The following is an 18,666-nucleotide window of genomic DNA, read 5'->3' as shown; positions in this document are numbered from 1 at the left end:
ACGAGGCGGTACCTCGGGAGCTTCCCTGTCTTGCATATTTACTTTTGGGAATACGAGGCGGTACCTCGGGAGCTCCCCTGTCGTGTATTTACTTTTTGGACTACGAGGCGGTACCTTGGGAGCGCTCCAGTTGTATTGTATTGGCTTTTCGTACGACACTCTGAGGTTTTATTTTTCTGGTTTGTACTTATTTTTGATGAATGAGTTGTTTTAAATAAAAGAAGTTACTATTATGTTTTAATTTAATAAGTTTTACATCCAAATCAGTAGCTTATCAGATGCTTTATTTTAAATTGAAATGTCATTTTCTTAACTCAAACTATTTCAAAAATAAATTCATTTCTTTGTTAATTTCTAATTTGATTTAATAAAATTTTAATCTTAGTTATTGAAAATAAATTGATCATGCAGATTTTATATATTGATATTTTGGCACGTGAGTTGTCCATGCGGTTATGATAGAAATATTGGCACGAGTTGCCGTGGAAATATGAAAGTGGGTTAAGACCCGTATTTTTACGATTATGAAATGAGGTGTCACAAGGTGACTTTTATTTGAAAGAATTATACTTAAAAATATCATTTGAAAGAATTGTATTGAAGGATATTTATTGGAAAAAATTATATCCGAAAGATATTTATTTTAAAGGAGTATATTCGAAATATATATTTTTTTGAAAGGATTATATTCTAATGATTTTTATTTGAAAAACTTATAATTGAAGATTTATACTTGGAGTACTTACATTTGAAACGTATATTTGAGAGACTTGATTAATTGATTGTATATGTGTTCCTTATTCGTTTGAGCAATATTTATGGTATTCTTGTTGCCTTGCTTTTTATATCACTGGTTGATTATTGTTGTTATCACTCCTATTGGCTTCCTATTATTTTTATGCTACATTGCGCAGGTTATTAGACTAGTGAGTGTCTTGACTGTACCTCATCACTACTCCACCGAGGTTAGTCTTGATACTTATTGGGTACCGACTGTGGTGTACTCATACTACACGTTTGCACATTTTTGTGCAGGGTCAGGTATTGGAGATATTGGGCTCGGATAGAGTTAGAGTGTGATCGCAAGGACTTAAGGTAGAGCTTCTTGGTGTCGCAGTCCCTTGGAGTCTTTCCATTTTATTGTACTGTCAACTTTTACTCGAACAATATTGCATATTCGATCCTTGAGATCAGTATATGTATTCGGTTAGAGTTCGTGACTCAGTATTATCAGTCTTGGGAGTTTGTTTGAATAATTCTGCTATTAGTTTGGACACTTGGTTTTGATTCTATTTTTTTTTTAAAAAAGATGGATTGAATTGTCATTATGATCGGCTTATTTAGTCTTAGAGACTACATGCCATCACGATGCCTGTGGCGGGATTTTGGGTCGTGACACCAGAATTCTAGACAACAATGGAAATTGGCTTGAAAATCAGGATGATATGACAAATGAGGCAATAGAATTTTTCTAGATAACCTACGCTGCTCGTCCTCTGGCATGGATGGAGATACATAGTCCTAAGCAGCTGCAACTGGCTGGGCTGGATGTGCCCCCGGTGTCTGAAGTCCCTGCACGACCTGCTTAGGTGTGCGAGCGGTGGGAGTCTGAGTGCCTCCCCCGGCCTGAGAAGTAGATGCGACTGTACTAACTGAGACCGTCTGAGCTAGGCTAGTGCATACTGATATAATCTGAGCCAAGGCCTCATGAAGACCCGAAATCACAATGGGCATAGCTGGTGCCTGCGCTGGTGCTGCTGGAGCGTCCACAACTGGGACCTGATCCTGAACTGGGGTGACTGGTGGATCTGCAGGTGCTGCCCTGGCAAAAGGGACGTTAGTATGAATAATGTACCAAGTATGTAAGGCACATAAATAAATACGTAAGAGACATGGAAAAAATATAAAGCACATGACTCAACCTGTAAGTCTGAATAACTTTGTAAATCATAAATTACTTTTAGCGTCATGCATATGCGTATGAATGTCATATCGTGCATAGGTACATGTTTCATAACATCATCAGCCTCTGAGGGCATCCCATCATATCATATCGGCCACTGTGGGCAAAATCATCATCGTATACCAGCTGATCAGGTGGTGGTGCGTATATAACACCATAACCTTTCCCATATCCCATATACATAAATATATACATACATATATGCACGTATATAATGCCGTTTGAATCATATTTCAGCCACTGTGGGCAACATCATCAACATATACCAGCTGATCAGGTGGTGGTGCGTATATAACGCCGCAACCTTTTCCCATATCCCATATACATATATTTACATATATACGCATATATAACGCCATATGGTCATGGGTCAATGCACATGTATAAATGAGTGAAATGCATGAAAAATACATAATAATCTTGATATTCCTTCCGGATAATCTTTTCCAACTGCGTATTATTCTGAGACCTATGAACAGAAGATAATAATAATTCTCATGGGAAATCAAGAATATAGACACCCCTAATATTTCTATGGATAGAGTAATTTATAGAAACTGTGTATTTGCTCGTTTCTTCAGTATAACTTGGACCATGCCAAAAGAAAGAGAGGGATAGCCTTAACATATCTGGGGTTGGAAAAATCCGTATGATATATATATATATATATATATATATATATATATTTAGAAGGATTGCACCGTGCTTCCTTAAAATCATAAAAATCTCACGTTATATCTCCGACCATTGTAAATCACGTATGCAATCTCTGGGTGTAACAGCGGATATCCTTGCGAAATGGAGCCATGATATGCAAGATGTGGTTCTTGACAGTTGGATGGAATTACCCACACATACTATTTTACAGAATGGACAAGACGCAAATGCCTACTCTTAGGCACAAGATCATTAAATGTAACTTCTACAATGCATAAAGATAAAACCTTTTTTAAAAAAAAATCCCAAACCACATTTTGTGCTTCTTCTCATTTTAGATCCCTTTTCAAAAGGTAGGGAGCCATAAAATCCAAGAAAACATTTATACCATGTAAGCTTTTTTTTTTAAAGATGCCTCTGAAAGCTGAAACTGTAAACTAAAGTATTTCAAGCTACATAGGGATTCTTAATTCCTTAATGTGACATCTAGTATAAATGACTAATGAGTCATTTTGGTTGAATGGAACATGCTGCCACGTGGGATGGGATAATTATTAAGTTTTTATCCATTTATTAATTAATCGGGTAATGTCCTGTTACCCGATAATTAACCAATTACCCGAAAAATTGAGAATTATTCTCAGCTACTAAAAATATTACTCACTTTTTACATACCTTATACACTATTCTAGCATGGTCATGTAGTACCTTGCATGTCACTACTCCATAAATACCGGGTATTTTAGCTCGGGCCGTATTTTACCCCAATATGCCAAACTTGGACGAGAAATTCATTTTCTTTGACTTGCTTCTCCTTTCACCTTTACGAATTTATTCATCACTTGTGAAATAGCATAATCCTTATAATCTCCAAATAATCTTTTACTTGGACTGATGTCAATTTTCTTAGGACAAATCCAACGTACAATACTACAGGGTGCAACATCGTCGTAACTTAATACTGCAAAGTGTGACATTACCGTAATGTAATACTACTGGGTAGAACACTGTCGTAACTTAATACTGTTGGACGTAACATCATCATAATATATTACTGCAGAAGGTGACATCATCGTAACATATTACTACAGAGCATAACATTGTCGTAATATAATACTGCGGGACGTAATATTGATGTAATATTGCGGGCCGTAATAAGCTAAGTTCGCAGATGCGGACCCTTTCTCGCAAATGTGGTCCCGCAGATGTGTTTTCTTGACCGCAGATGCGGAAGTCCTAGTAGAATCATATAAGTCGAGGGTTTGGCCATTTCTTCATAATTAGAGTTTTAAACTTCGGATTTGGGAGCTTTTTTTGGGTTTTTTCAAGGAAATCGATTAGGTAAGTGTTCTTTACCTAGAATATAACATATTCCATGATTTTATCTTCATTTTTATCACTTAATTTATATTTTGGATTGAGGAAAATGTTGGGTTTTGAAGAAAATATCTAATATGAAAAATCATGATTTGAAGGACGAAATGGTATCGGAATTTGATAAATTTTGTATGGTTGAACTCGTATCGGAATGGGTATTCAATTTTTGTAAAATTTGTCGGGTTTCGAAGTGCGGGCCTGGAGGTCGACTTTTGGACCGATTTTTGGATTTTGTTAAAGAGTGAGACTTTATGATCCGGAATAGTTTCTTATGTGTTTTATGTGTGCTTTGAAGTATTTTTGTTGGATTCGAACCGCCCGAAGGTTTTTTCACTCAATATGTGCATTTTAGAATATCGGTCTATCGTCTTTGATATAAGTATCTTGCCTAACCTTGTGTAGGGGACTTCCCCTTAGGATTTGAGTCTTCTATGTTGATTGTAGTTCGTGTATGCGAGGTGACGAGATCGTGCTCGAATTTATTTGTTGAAAATTGGCCTTTTAGGGTTCTTAGGTCTTTATATTCACTGTGTATGAATGTGTTCTTGACATGACTGGGTTTTTTATTTACTAGTTTCACCTCTACATGCTTAATTGTGACTAATTGCTTCATGATTCACACTTATTGTCTAATCGACTCTTATTTGACTTAAAGAATTTCGCCTCTCCTATTGTCATGCTATCTTTTCATAACTACTTGTCTTATTTGGAAATTATTGTTATCCCTCCTGAAATTGTTTAGTCTTAAGTGAAGCTAAAATCATCTTCCCTTAATTGAATGGTCGAATATCCTCGTAATTGTCCAACCTTATGAAGGAGTTTAGATAACCTATATCTGTGTTGACTTGCCTTTTTTTTGGGACTACTTGACTCGTGTTGATCTCCTTGTTATTGACTTGTATATTGTGGGACCATTGCTACATGTTAGTTTTCCCCTTTGCTTAACTATTTCCCTTTATGCCTAGCATTCTTTTTATAGTTATTCCTTGTGAATTGGTTCTACCGTCTCTTTGTGATTTATAGTTCTTGAGTTGATTTACTTGCCGTACCTTGTATTATTGTCGTTGTTACTGTCGTACGTGTTGTGATTATGTACGAGTTTTCTGCTATGCTGAAATTGTTATCTCTATTGGTTGCGCTGCATATTTACTTTAAGACTACAGAACGGTATTCTGAGAGATCCCCTGCATATTTACGATTTGGACTACGGGACGGTATCCCGAAAAATCCTCTACACATTTACTTTGGGACTACGGAATGGTATTCCGGAAGATCTCCCTACACTTAGGTTTGGGACTATGGGACAGTATCTTGGTAGATCCCCCTGTTCCGCTTATTTACTTTGGGACTACGAAACGGTATTCCGGGAGATCCCTCTATACATTTACGTTTGGGGCTACGGGACGGTATCCTAGGAGATCTACTATTATTATCACTTTATTCTGAGCTGTCATTTTCATTGATCCTATCCCTGTGTAACCATTATATGTGTTGTCCGTTTTTGTCCTTATGCTTACTAGCTAGTATGAACTATGTTAGAACACTTGCACAAGCATACACGTAGCTAAGTACCCTTATCGGATAGGAGGATTCTTGATATTGCTAAGTATATACGCACACCTTTGTTTATTTGCCTTCCATGTGAGAATGACTCGTTTGGGTACGTGAGTTATTAGTTTGATTATGAGGTGTGATGAGGGCATAGGATACCAAGTATAGGGTTCAAGTATTGAGATCCATATTGTATGATTATGAGACGAGGTGTCACAGGGTGGCTTATATTCGAAGGTTATTTATGTGAAAAGATTATATTGGAAAGATATTTATTTTGAAAGAACTATTTTTGAAAAATAATTATTTGAAGGAAGTATATTTCGAAACATTTTTATCACTTGAAGGATTTGACTAATTGATTGAAGTTTGCTAGCTAAGACCAAATGTGAAAGTTGCCATAGTTGCTGAGTTATGACTTGTCCTTGCTATATTTGTTATTTCGTATTTGGGTTGTATTTACTTTCACTTTTCTGTGTTCTTATTATGGTGTTCTGCTGTTACTTGCTGTTTCCTTTCCTTATTGCAATTACTGTGTTGTTAGCCATATCGTGTAGTCTTCATATAGATATCATGTTCTGTTATTTCTATATTTATATTTGTTCTGCTTATTAGACCAGTGGGTGTCTTGACTGTTCCTCGTCACTACTCTACCGAGGTTAGTCTTGGTATTTATGGGGAGCCACTGTGGTGTGTTCATACTACACTTCTGCACATTTTGTGCAGATCCAGGTATTGTTCGTTGGCAGTTGTGTGGGCCGTTGCTATGGAGACTCAAGGTAAACTTGTTGCTGCGTTCGCAGGCTTCGGAGTCACCTTCCTATTTGTATTCACATCGTTGTACTTATTTCCATACAATTGTGTTTAGAAGTTGTAGTGAAACTTTGTAGAGCTTATGACTTGTACCGCCGGTTTTGGGAAGATGTAAATTCGATAAAGATTTCTATATTGAGACTGTTAGACGTTCTTTTATGGTTGATATTTAGTAAATGTTAGGCTTACCTAGTCCCTAAGACTAGGTGCCATCACGAAACCCAACGAAGGGGAAATTGGGCCGTGACAAGTTGGTATTCATAGCCCTAGGTTCATTGGTGCTACGAGTCATAAGCGAGTTTAGTAGAGTCTTGCAGATCGTTACGGAGACATCTGTACTTATCTTCGAGAGGCTACAGAACTATTAGGACAATCTCACTTCCTTTATTCCTATCGTGTGAGCTTATTGATCTCGGAGTTTGAACTTTTATCCTTCCATTCTCTCACCGACGATGAGGACACGAGCTACGGTTACCGATGACGCTACTCCCGGAGTAGGTGTCCCTAGAGGCTGAGGTAGAGGCCGACGAGGAGTACGTGCCGCAGCTAGACCACATGCCAGAGCAGCGATTTCACGTTGGTTAGATCAAGGTGTCTTGGCGTGTTGCAGCTAGACCACATGTCAGAGCAGTGATTTCACGTTGGTTAGGCTTAAGGTGTCATGGCGACTCAGCCTATGGTTCCAGTTCATCTCATAATTAGGGCAGCAACATTTGAGGAAGGGAAATTTAGATTTGCAAGGTTCAAGGAGTATGACCCTCCTACATTCAGTGGTTAGGATTCAGAGAGCGCACAGGGTTTTATAGAGGATTGGCATCGCATTCTCCGCACTATGGGTATTGTTGAGATGCGTGGAGCTGCTTTTACTATGTTCCAGCTTAAGGGAGCAGCTTATCAGTGGTGGCAAGCTTATGAAGAAGGCAGACCAGCCGATGCAATACCACCAACTTGGGCTCAATTTTCGGAAATATTTTTGAAAGAGTTTGTTCCCCAGACTCTCCGGGATGTATGATGCACAGAGTTTGAATGGTTGCATCAGGGCACCATGACGGTGTCAGAATATGCTATCAGGTTCAGTGAGTTAGCCCGTCATGCACCTATCTTGGTTCCTACAGTTAGAGAGCGAGTCTGCAGATTCATTGAAGGGCTCGATTATGATTTTAAAATATGCATGGCTCGAGAGTTACAGACTGACTTTCCATTTCAGCAAGTAGTAGAGATTTCCAGGATGTTAGAACGTGTTCGAAGGGAGGAAAAGGGGTGCAGGAGAGAGAGTACAGGGAGGTGAGGAGGCCTCGTAGAACAAAGAGATCTGTTGATCCTTATTTTTGAGGCAGGGTGCGACATCGTAGAGGTTTCGTAGGTCCGCTAGTTCAGTTTGCGTTTCAGTCTTCACACCATGATTTAGGTGTTCATGGGTCTAAGAGTACCCCTACCGCACAATTCCCACAACCATGTCAGCATCGAGGTTGCTTTGAGTGTGGAGATACTAGCCACATGGTGAGATATTGTCCCAAACTTCGGGCAGATGCGTCACAATGGGGTATTCAGGTGAGTAGAGGGCGCCCAAGAGGGGGAGGCCCAACCCGTTGATGTATCTCATATAGTAAGCTTGAGGCCGCTATGTCAGATGATGTCATTCAGGTATGCTTTCGGTTGTTGTAGAGGAGCACCATCTGTAGTTCATTACAGTTCTGCTTATCGGGGCGAGTTCCCCTATTTGTTGCTCCACTTATGGGTGCGTTTCATGATTTGCACTCTATTTATGTGTTACCTTGCTAGGAGGTTCTATGAGTGATAGCCGTGTCTATCATCTATTTTTATTCATCATTGAGAGTTATGAGACTAGTAGTAAATTTCTATTGTCCATTATGCTAGGCTTGATGTGATTTCTGAGTATTTTTGGTTACGAGCTGTGATATGTTTTTTATGCTCCACCAGTGTGGGAGCCAACACGTATTGTGATTTTATTGATGGATTTGATCTAATGAGAGGTTCCAAATGGTTTGATGTATACCCTACTTGTGATTCAGAGTTGAGGGCGGGACCCTCGTAATTTCATATGATTTGATGTGTTGAACAGGGCTGTGTACCGCGGTGGAAGTTATATTAGTATGAGATCCTTGTGAATTGTTCATATGCCTTGGTTATTTTCTTGTTATATTGTTTTGTAGGTTAGTACTGATAGAAAATTGTGCCTATCGGGCTTGCATGATAATTCCCTTATGTGTTTCTCTTTCAATATTCACTCATTTTCGTTCTGTGCTTCTTGAGTTTTAGCTTGCCGGGTATGTTTCTAGTGGTGTTAGTTGCGACTTATTGATTCAGGTGTCTGGTTATGAGTCTTCATGCTTCTTGCATCGTTGTCAGTGTTATGGAGGGTTGAAACAGGTTCTTATTGAATAAAAGGCTAGTGGCCGGTGCAGGATTTGATTTCGGGCAGATATTGTGATCAGAAATGTCATTATAGGCCTATGTGTGGTGTGTATGTTGTGTGGTCGTACTCTGTGGGTATAGGAATAGTGGTTGCAGTTAGTTGAGACTAATACCGGATGTGGATTTAGAATCAGGTCTTTTGGAAGTGAATGGAAGGTGAGGATTTTGGCTATGAGGCTTATCGGTGTGGGTTGGAAGGCTAAATTCCAGTTGAGATGGTGTCGTCAGGCTTATGTTGATTAGGGTGACTTGGGATGACCCGCGGGTGTATGTTGGAAGTATGCATTCAGCAATTTGAGGGCTTCGAGGCGAATCTTGGCACGTTCGAGGATGAACGTTTGTTTTAAGAGGGGGAGGATATAATGACCCGGCCGGTCGTTTTGAGAAATTAAGCTCCATTTGGCAGCGTAAGGTCTGGAACAGATTCATAATATGAGTATCGACTTGCGTGCATGGTTAAATTTAGTTACCAGATGATTCAGAGTTGAATTGGAAGAAAGAATCTAGTTTTGGAAGTTTAAGCGGAGAGAATTTGACCAGAATTTGACTTTTGTGCAAACGGATCCGGAATGAGTTTTGGGTGATCTCAACAACTTCATATGATAATTTTGGACTTAGGTGTGCGTCCGAATTCTGACTTGGAGGTCCGTAGGGTAATTTGAGGCATTTCGACGAAAGTTGGAAAAGTTGAAGTTTGGAAATGGAGAAGTTTGACCCATAGTCGACTTTTGTGATATCGGGGTCGGAATATGATTTCGAGAGTTGGAGCAGCTCTGTTATGTCATTTTGGACTTGTCTGCAAACTTTGGCATCATTCCGAGTTGATTTGCTAGGCTTCGGCACGAGTTCTAGAAGTTGGAAGATTTGGAAGTTCATAAGCTCGATTCATGGCGCGATTTGCATTTCTGGCATCTTTTGATGTGATTTGAGACCTCGATCGAGTCCGTTTTAGGTTATAGAACTTATTTGTGTGTTCAGTCGGGGTCCCGGGGGCCTCGGGTGTGTTCTAGACGAGTTCCGGATGTTTTGCATGGTTTTGGAACATGTCTGATTTCTGGTGTTTTCGCACCGGTGACTTTGGAGCGCAAGTGCGGCTCTGCTTCTGCGTGAGCCCGTCCGCTTCTGTGGTCATGGAGGCCTGGGAGATTTCTCGCTTCTGCGGAGGCTGGTATGCAGGTGCGAAGGTTGCTTCTGCGTTCAAGCGATCGCACCTGCGGTGAAATCTCGTTCCTGCGATTCCCCTTTCGCTTCTGTGGTTTCGCTAATGCGGCTGTATATCCGCAGATGCGGTCACTGGCCTGAATAGGTGAGTTCATAGATGCAGACCCTTTCTCGCAAATGCTGTCCCGTAGATGCGTTTTCTTGACCGCAGATGCAGAATTCCTGGCAGAATCATATAAGTCAAGGGTTTGGCCATTTCTTCATATTTTGAGTTTTAAACTTCAGATTTGGGAGCTTCTTTTGGGGTTTTTCAAGGAAATCGATTGGGTAAGTTTTCTTCACCTAGAATCTAACATATTCCATGATTTTATCTTCATTTTTATCATTTAATTTGTGTTTTGGATTGAGGAAAATGTTGGTTTTTGAAGAAAATGTCTAAAATGAAAAATCATGATTTGAATGATGAAATGGTATCGGAATTTGACAAATTTTGTATGGTCAAACTCGTATCGGAATGGGTATTCGGTTTTTGTAAAATTTATTGGGTTCTGAGGTGCGGGCCCGGGGGTCTGTCGACTTTGAGATAAGTATCTTACCTAACCTTGTGTGTGGGACTTCCCCTTAGGATTTGAGTCTTCTATGTTGATTGTAGTTCGTGTACGCGAGGTGACGAGAGCGTGCTCGGACTTATTTGTGGAAAATTGGCCTTTTAAGGTTCTTAGGTTTTTATATGCACTGTGTATGAATGTGTTCTTGACATGACTCAGTTTCCTATTTACTAGTTTCATCTCTACATGGTTAATTGGAATTAATTGCTTCATGATTCACTCTTTTTGCCTAATCGACTCCTATTTGACTTAACTGAAGAATTTTGCCTCTCCTATTGTCATGCTATCTTTTCATAGCTGCTTGTCTTATTTGGGAATTATTATTATCCCTTGGAAATTGTTTAGTCTTAAGTGAAGCTAAGATCATCTTCCCTTAATTGAATGGTCGAATATCCTCGTAATTTTCCAACCTTAAAAAGGAGTTTAGATAACCTATATCTGTGTTGACTTGCCTTTATTTGGGATTAATTGACTCATGTTGATCTCCTTGTTATTGACTTGTATATTGTGGGATTGTTGCTACATGTTAGTTTTCCCCTTTGCTGAACTGTTTCCCTTTACGCCTAGCATTCTTTCTATAGTTATTCCTTGTGAACTGGTTCTACCGTCTCTTTGTGATTTATAGTTCTTGAGTTGATTTACTTGCTGTACCTTGTATTATTGTCGTTGTTACTATCGTACGTGTTATGATGATGTACAAGTTTTCTACCATGCTGAAATTGTTATCTCCATTGGTTGCCCTGCTTATTTACTTTGGGACTACGGAACAATATTCTGGGAGATCCCCCTGCATATTTATGATTTGGACTATGGGGCGGTATTCCAGGAGATCCTCTGCACATTTACTTTGAGATTATGGAACGGTATTCCGAGAGATCCCCCTGTGCATTTACATTTGGGACTACGGGACAATATCCCGATAGATCCCCCTATTCTGCTTATTTACTTTGGGACTACGGAACAGTATTTCGGGAGATCCCCCTGCACATTTATGTTTGGGACTACGGGACGGTATCCTGGGAGACCCCCTATTATTATCATTGTGTTCTGAGCTATTGTTTTCATTGATCCTATTCCTGTGTAACCATTATATGTGATGTCCGTTCTTGTCCTTATGCTTACTAGCTAGTATGAACTATGTTAGGACACTTGCACAAGCATACACGTGGCTAAGCACCCTTATTGGATATGAGGCTTCTTGATATTGCTAAGTATATACGCACACCCTTGTTTATTTGCCTTCCATGTGAGAATGACTCTTTTGGGCACGTGAGTTGTCAGTATGATTATGAGGTGTGATAAGGGAATAGGATGCCAAGTGTAGGGTTCAGGTATTGAGACCCATATTATATGATTATTAGATGAGGTGTCAGAGGGTGGCTTATATTCGAAGGTTATTTATGTGAAAAAATTATATTGGAAAGGTATTTATTTTGAAAGAACTATTTTTGAAAAATAATTATTTGAAGGAAGTATATTTCGAAACATTTTTATCACTTGAAGGATTTGACTAATTGATTGAAGTTTGCTAGCTAAGACCAAATGTGAAAGTTGCCGTAGTTGCTGAGTTATGACTTGTCCTTGCTATATTTGTGATTTCGTATTTGGGTTGTATTTACGTTCACTTTTCTGTGTTCTTATTACAGTGTTCCGCTGTTACTTGCTATTTTTTTTCCTCATTGCAATTACTGTGTTGTTAGCCATATCGCATAGTGTTCATATAGATATCATGTTCTGTTGTTTCTATATTTATATTTGTTCTGCTTGTTAGACTAGTGGGTGTCTTGACTGTACGTTGTCACTACTCCACCGAGGTTAGTCTTGATACTTACTGGGCACCGATGTAGTGTGCTCATACTACACTTCTGCACGTTTTTGTGTAAATCCAAGTATTGTTCGTTAGTAGCTGTATGGGCCGTTGCTATGGAGACTCAAGGTAAACCTGCTGCTGCGTTCGTAGGCTTCAGAGTCACCTTCCTATATGTATTCACACTGTTGTACTTATTTCCATACAGTTGTGTTTAGAAATTGTAGCGAAACTCTATAGAACTTATGACTTGTACCGCCGGTTTCGGGAAGATGTAAATGTATGCGGTGAAATTGGAGGGTCCAATTTCTCATTATCAAAGCACCTCAGAAGACTATCTCGAAGCTACAAGATTATGATTGAGTCTCCTCCCTCGAGGTTTGTCGGTGCTCGATCTTGGGATAGTGTCGACCATGGCCACAACAGAAACGAGGAGTTTCCAAGGCACGTGGCTAAGACTGACAAAGCCTAGAGAGCTACTCTAAACCCAAATAAGGGTGTCATATAGCTGTCCCATCCCTTTACCTTTGTAATAAATGTATTTTGTACTATGTTAGAATTCCCCTCCTACATAAAGGAGGTCCATGCCATTTTGTAAGTCCTGTTGCTTCAGTTACTCTACAAAAAATATACAAGAACATCCTCTTTGCTCTCTAACAAACTCTCTTGATATTATTGCTTTCATTTATTATCTTCATCATTGTTCTTCATTTGTCGCTTGTTATTGGCCATAAAGAGCCTCCATCGATTTTAGTATAACTGTTAGCCGTATCTCGATTACCTTCGATAGCTCCCAATCGAGCTTCGGAATTGACCCAAAGGCCCCGAATCGTCAACCCCGAGGCCTCGATAATTGACCCATCGGTTTGCTTATCACGCTTTCCTTTACTCATATGTCGTCTCTAATGACTCACATACATAGCATCAACTGCTTAACAAACTAGCATAAAAATAGATCACGTATTTTTAGAGTCCCATCAACAAATTTAATTGTCTTTACCATTTTCATGGTAAACAGTTTGGCGCCCACCGTGGGTCTAAAAATAATAGTGATTATTTTCTTGCTAGTTTCGTCACACGACGCAAGTTATCTTTCATGTTTTTTCTTGTCCAAGATCTTCGATTTCAGGTCGAAACGTTTAACTCGGTGAACGGAGGTGAAAACGACAATCTTGAGGACCACGGAAAAAATGGTGTGACTGTTCCAGGCATTGATGTGTTACCACGAAATCCTGGGGACGTACTAGACCCAATCCCCGTGGACATGGTCCCACGCGATGCTCAACACATCGACATAAGCTCGCACACCAACAAGAGTGTGCACCAAGGAGATCAACAAGAAGCTCAGAAAACCCCGACTAGGGAAAAACGGGAGGTTAGTCTTCATGTTATTTTTGAAATGTTGTAGGCACAACAGCTAGCTATTGCCCAGCTGCAAAGTCACCGGAAAACCCCTAGCACGGTAGCACTGGGGACAGCTCCCCCAACCGAACAGATACCGAAGAGATCGAGCAATAATGGGTTGATGACCGATCCCGTTATCATAAAAATGCTCAAGGACCTCACCAGAATGATCGAATAGGGCGAGAAAATGATAGAAGCCAACGAAAAGAAGGTCAAAACCTACAACTCCAGGGTCGACCAAATTCCGGGCGCACCCCCGGTCCTGAAAGGTGTGGATTCGAAGAAGTTCATACAAAGGCCTTTCCCGGAGGAAGCAGCCCCGAAACCCATTCCAAAGAAGTTTAGAATGCCAGAACTCCCAAAATACAATGGAACCTCGGATCCCAATGAGCATGTCACCGCCTACACCTGTGCAGTAAAGTGCAATGATATAAAGGATGACGAGATCGAGTCCGTCTTACTATAGAAGTTCGGGGAAACACTCTCGAAGGGGGCCATGATATGGTATCACAACCTAGCTCCTAACTTCATAGACTCATTCACCATGCTGGCAGACTCCTATATAAGGGCACATGCTCGTGCCATCAAAGTAGCAATAAGGAAATCTGACATTTTTAAGATCAAGTAGAGGGAGAGCGAAATGCTGCGAGAGTTCATATCTTGATTTCAAATGGAACGAATGGAACTGCCGCCAGTCTCCGACGACTGGGCAGTGCAGACCTTCACGTAGGGTCTAAATGAATAGAGCTTGGTGGCTTCGAAGTAGCTGAAGCAGAATATGGCCGAGTATCCCGCCGTGACCTGGTCAGACGTTCATAACCGATACCAGTCGAAGATCAGGGTCGAAAATAACCATCTAGGAGCCCCCTTGGGCTTAGTATACCCAAGCAGTCTTCTGGCGAAGGAACCGAAGCAAAACAAAGAAAGATATCAGCCATACATTAAAGATAGAAGGAACGCCCCGAGGCACAACCCACCTCGCTACAATCGAAGGATATACCGAGGACAGAACCCTAGGGGACTCATCAACAGAGCTGGATTCGATAGAAATACAGGGCCAACGGAGGCACCACGCTTATTAGAGTACAACTTCAAAGTCGATGTGTCAGACATGGTGTTCGCCATCAGCAAAATCAGAGTAGCTAGATGGCCCAGGCCTGTACAATCGGATCCATCGCAAAGGAATCATAACTTATTTTGTGAATTCCACTACACACACGGCCATAGGACTGAGGATTGTCACCAGCTCCGAGAAGAGGTAGCTCGGCTACTCAACAAAGGTCACCTCCGAGAATTCCTCAGTGACCGGGCAAAAATTCAGTTCCGGGAAAGAGAGGCAGCTAACAAGAATGAAACAAACGAGCCGCAACATGTCATCCATATGATCTTGGGAGGCATCGATGCCCTATATGAGCCCGTAATGAGAAGGACAAATATATCCATCACTAGAGAGAAGTGAACCCAGGGGTATATACCCGAGGATGCCCTCACATTCAGCGAGGAGGATACCGAGACCCAGTCTCAACCTCACAATGACGCACTGGTAATCTCTTTCTTCGTAAATACATTTCAAATAAAACGTGTACTCGTGGATCTAGGTAGCTCGGCCAATATTATCAGGTCGAGGGTAATAGAGCAGCTCTAACTACTTGACCAAATTGTGCCCGCCACTCGAATCCTCAACGGATTCAACATGGCAAGTGAAACGACAAAAGGAGAAATTACCCTCCCAGTCAACGTGGACCCAGAACACCAAATTCCATGTCATCAACGGAGACATGAGATACAACGCTTTGCTCGGGAGGCAGTGGATACACTGCGTGATAGCGGTACCATCCACCCTCCATCAAATGATGAAATTCCCTATAAAGGATGGGATAAACACCGTCTACGGGGAGCAGCATGCGACAAAGGAAATGTTCGCGGTACATGATGTAGCGCCGGCACAGTACCTCCACTACCGAAGGAGCCAAAGGATACGCAAACGATAAAGTAGCAATGACAAGTTACATTCTCGGCTATGCCTGATTAACGAAACAAAGGACCGTACCGAGTCCTCATAATAAACGACTGAGTCACACCGAGATCCGAAGCGCCGTTTGCACTAAGGTATAACCACCTCTTTTTTTATTTTATATTTAAATGCTAACCTTTGTGCAGGACCCGACCAAAGCAGTCAAAGCACTAACTCGGCCCGAAGACCTTAAGGTTTTAAAGCATCCGTTGCACTCTTTTCCTTCGACCAAGTTTTTGTCCCGAAAAGGGTTTTACCGGCGAGGTTTTTAACGAGGCAATATCCATATGCTACCTAAGGAAGACTCAACAAGATTCAAGGCTTCTTTTGCAGTCAGCCCCGAATACTGAGGGGCATTCCCCCTAAAGGCCATCCGCTCGGAAAAGCTAAGGAACGCCACTTGAGGTCCTAGTAGGAAAATGATGTACCGGGCCAAACGGTCGAACGAACCGTGTCCGTATAGCCGAGCCCCCGACAGCGAAAATATGTACACTTGTACCAAGTAATCAAAGGATACCTTTTGTCAAAGTATCTCACAATCCAAAAGAAGCTCGGAACCTCCACAAAAATGACTTATCCGCTGAAAACGTCCCAAACACTCGGGGATTGGACTCAATGATTCAACACTTGAACGTCCTCCGGGTCAGAACTCCAAACTCACAATCCCTCAACAAGGCAACAAAAAAGTCATGAAATGTCTCCAAGGTCGAAAGTGCCCCGAGCACTCGGGGACTGGCGTCAAAATCTCAAAAATCATATGACCTCAGGGTCGGAATCTCCGAGACCGTAAGCCCTCAATGAGGCAACACCAAGTCTACAAGTATTGTCTCCCAAGTCAAGAAACCCTTGACGACTCGGGGACTACCGTCAAGTTCCATCTCCATCAATTGATCAAAATCCGAGGTCGTAAGGCCACATGCGGACAACCTCGATCTTATAAGACCGATAAAAGGCAATAGAAGTATCTGTAAGACCTCAAGCAAGGCATGAACCATACTTGTACCAAGTATTCAAAACTGTAAGACCTCAAAGGCATGAAAAAAGTGTAAGACCTTACTAAAGGCATTAGCCCGATCTTAAAGTTTCGGCTATATATTGAACTTGTAAGACCCCAAAAAGGCATACCATCGATATAGATGCCGAAACTACCTCACTCAGGACTTAAAGGCTCCGACCAAACACAAATGACTCCGGTAACTAGGCTATACTAGCCAAACTAATGCTGCTCGTGGATGCCCGACCGTCGCTACAAGGCGTAAGAGCCATTGTCGCCAGCCCACACAGGCCTTCAATTACTTCGAATCTACTTCAAAAAGAACCAGTTAAACAGGCTACCCTCGATACAGGCAAATGAGCTTCGACCACGTCAGCTCTTGAATATCGGCTTCGAGATACTCAGCCTCTGAGCCAAAACCTCCAGAGGTGCTCGACCATCACCATATAACGATTCATAATCGAAGTTTTTATTAAGCGTCGAAGAATCGGGCAAACACTATTTCAAATCCTTATCGAGGGAAAATTAAAGCCAATAAAAGGTCGCTTCGACCCAATCTGTTTGAGCCATTGCCACCAGCCTACACTAAAAGGCTGCATCGGCCCAAGGCATAAGAGCCATTGTCGCCAGCCCGCACAATTCGAAAACTTGAGGGTCAAACGAGCTCGAGTCGTAACTGATTCGGAGACAGGACCGAAAACAGTTAACTAAATATGCCTAAAGGTAAAAGCGTAAGAGCCATTGTCGCCAGCTTGACGAGACTCAGGGCCGCACACATATAAAGGTCGCTTCGACCCAAGGCGTAAGATCCATCGTCGCCAACCTAATGAGCCCCAGGGCCATATCACGAATTTAAGGATTCCTACCAACTCAAAAACCAGTACACCTAGCCGAATTCAATATAGAAAGAGATACAAAGGAAATAAAGCTGCAAGGTTTTCTTTTATATACATATGCGAAAAAATGTAATCTCCATCTGCAAACATGCTTTGAAAATGCTACGCAGAAATGGAAAAATTTGCGCTCCCTAGGAGCTATGGCCCGCCGGCCTCGTCTTTGCTTTCTTCGGAATCGGACAGAAGTAACCGAGCATCACACTCGTTTGCCCTCACTCGCGCCAACTCTTCCGAGAGGACGAAACCTCTAGCATAGATCTCCTCAAGGGTCTTTCTATGGGATTTACAATGAGCGTATTCTCCAATCCTCTCTTCATGGTCGAGGATCCTTCTCAGCTCAGCTTGTGCATCGGTAACATCCTTTAAATATATCGCCATCTCCTGGTCAGCCTTTGTTTGGCTCACTACAACTTCAGCTCGAGCATCATCGATCTCAACCTTGAATTTTGAAAGCTCGGACTCAAGCTTCTTAATGATATCAACTTGAACTGAAGCGTTGTCACGAGCCATGCGAAGTTGAGCCTTGAAAGCGGGAACTTTAGCTAGGGCACCCTTCCCCTTTAAAGCATGAGCCTCCGCTGAGCTTTTAGCTCATCATGCTTATGCCCGGCCAAGCCAGCTTCGTCCTGAAGGCGCTCTAGAGCCTCCGTCTTTTTTTGCAACTTAAATAAATGAAGCGGCGGAATGCACGCTCACCCGGGACAGAAAATTACCTGCTCCTTCAAGTAGTTCTCATAGTTCAAGCTCCGGCTCGCCTCACACCTCAAGTGTACCAACTCAACTTCCTTTTCATCGCAAAGGAGCCTGAGGGATCTCTCCTCATTCAAAGATTTCCGTAGCCTGGGACAAAACTCGCAATCTTCGCTCGTCACTAGTCGAGTGGATCACCAACTTCCGAACCCAATTCGGCAAATTAGGAACATTACCCGGCACCAATGAGACCGCTGCAGGAAAAGAAAGGAAGGTACAGTTACAAAACCAACCT

The sequence above is a fragment of the Nicotiana tabacum genome, chromosome 1 (assembly GCF_000715075.1).
Source record: "Nicotiana tabacum cultivar K326 chromosome 1, ASM71507v2, whole genome shotgun sequence".
Lineage (NCBI taxonomy): Eukaryota > Viridiplantae > Streptophyta > Magnoliopsida > Solanales > Solanaceae > Nicotiana > Nicotiana tabacum.
Note: the sequence above shows the minus strand (reverse complement) of the source record.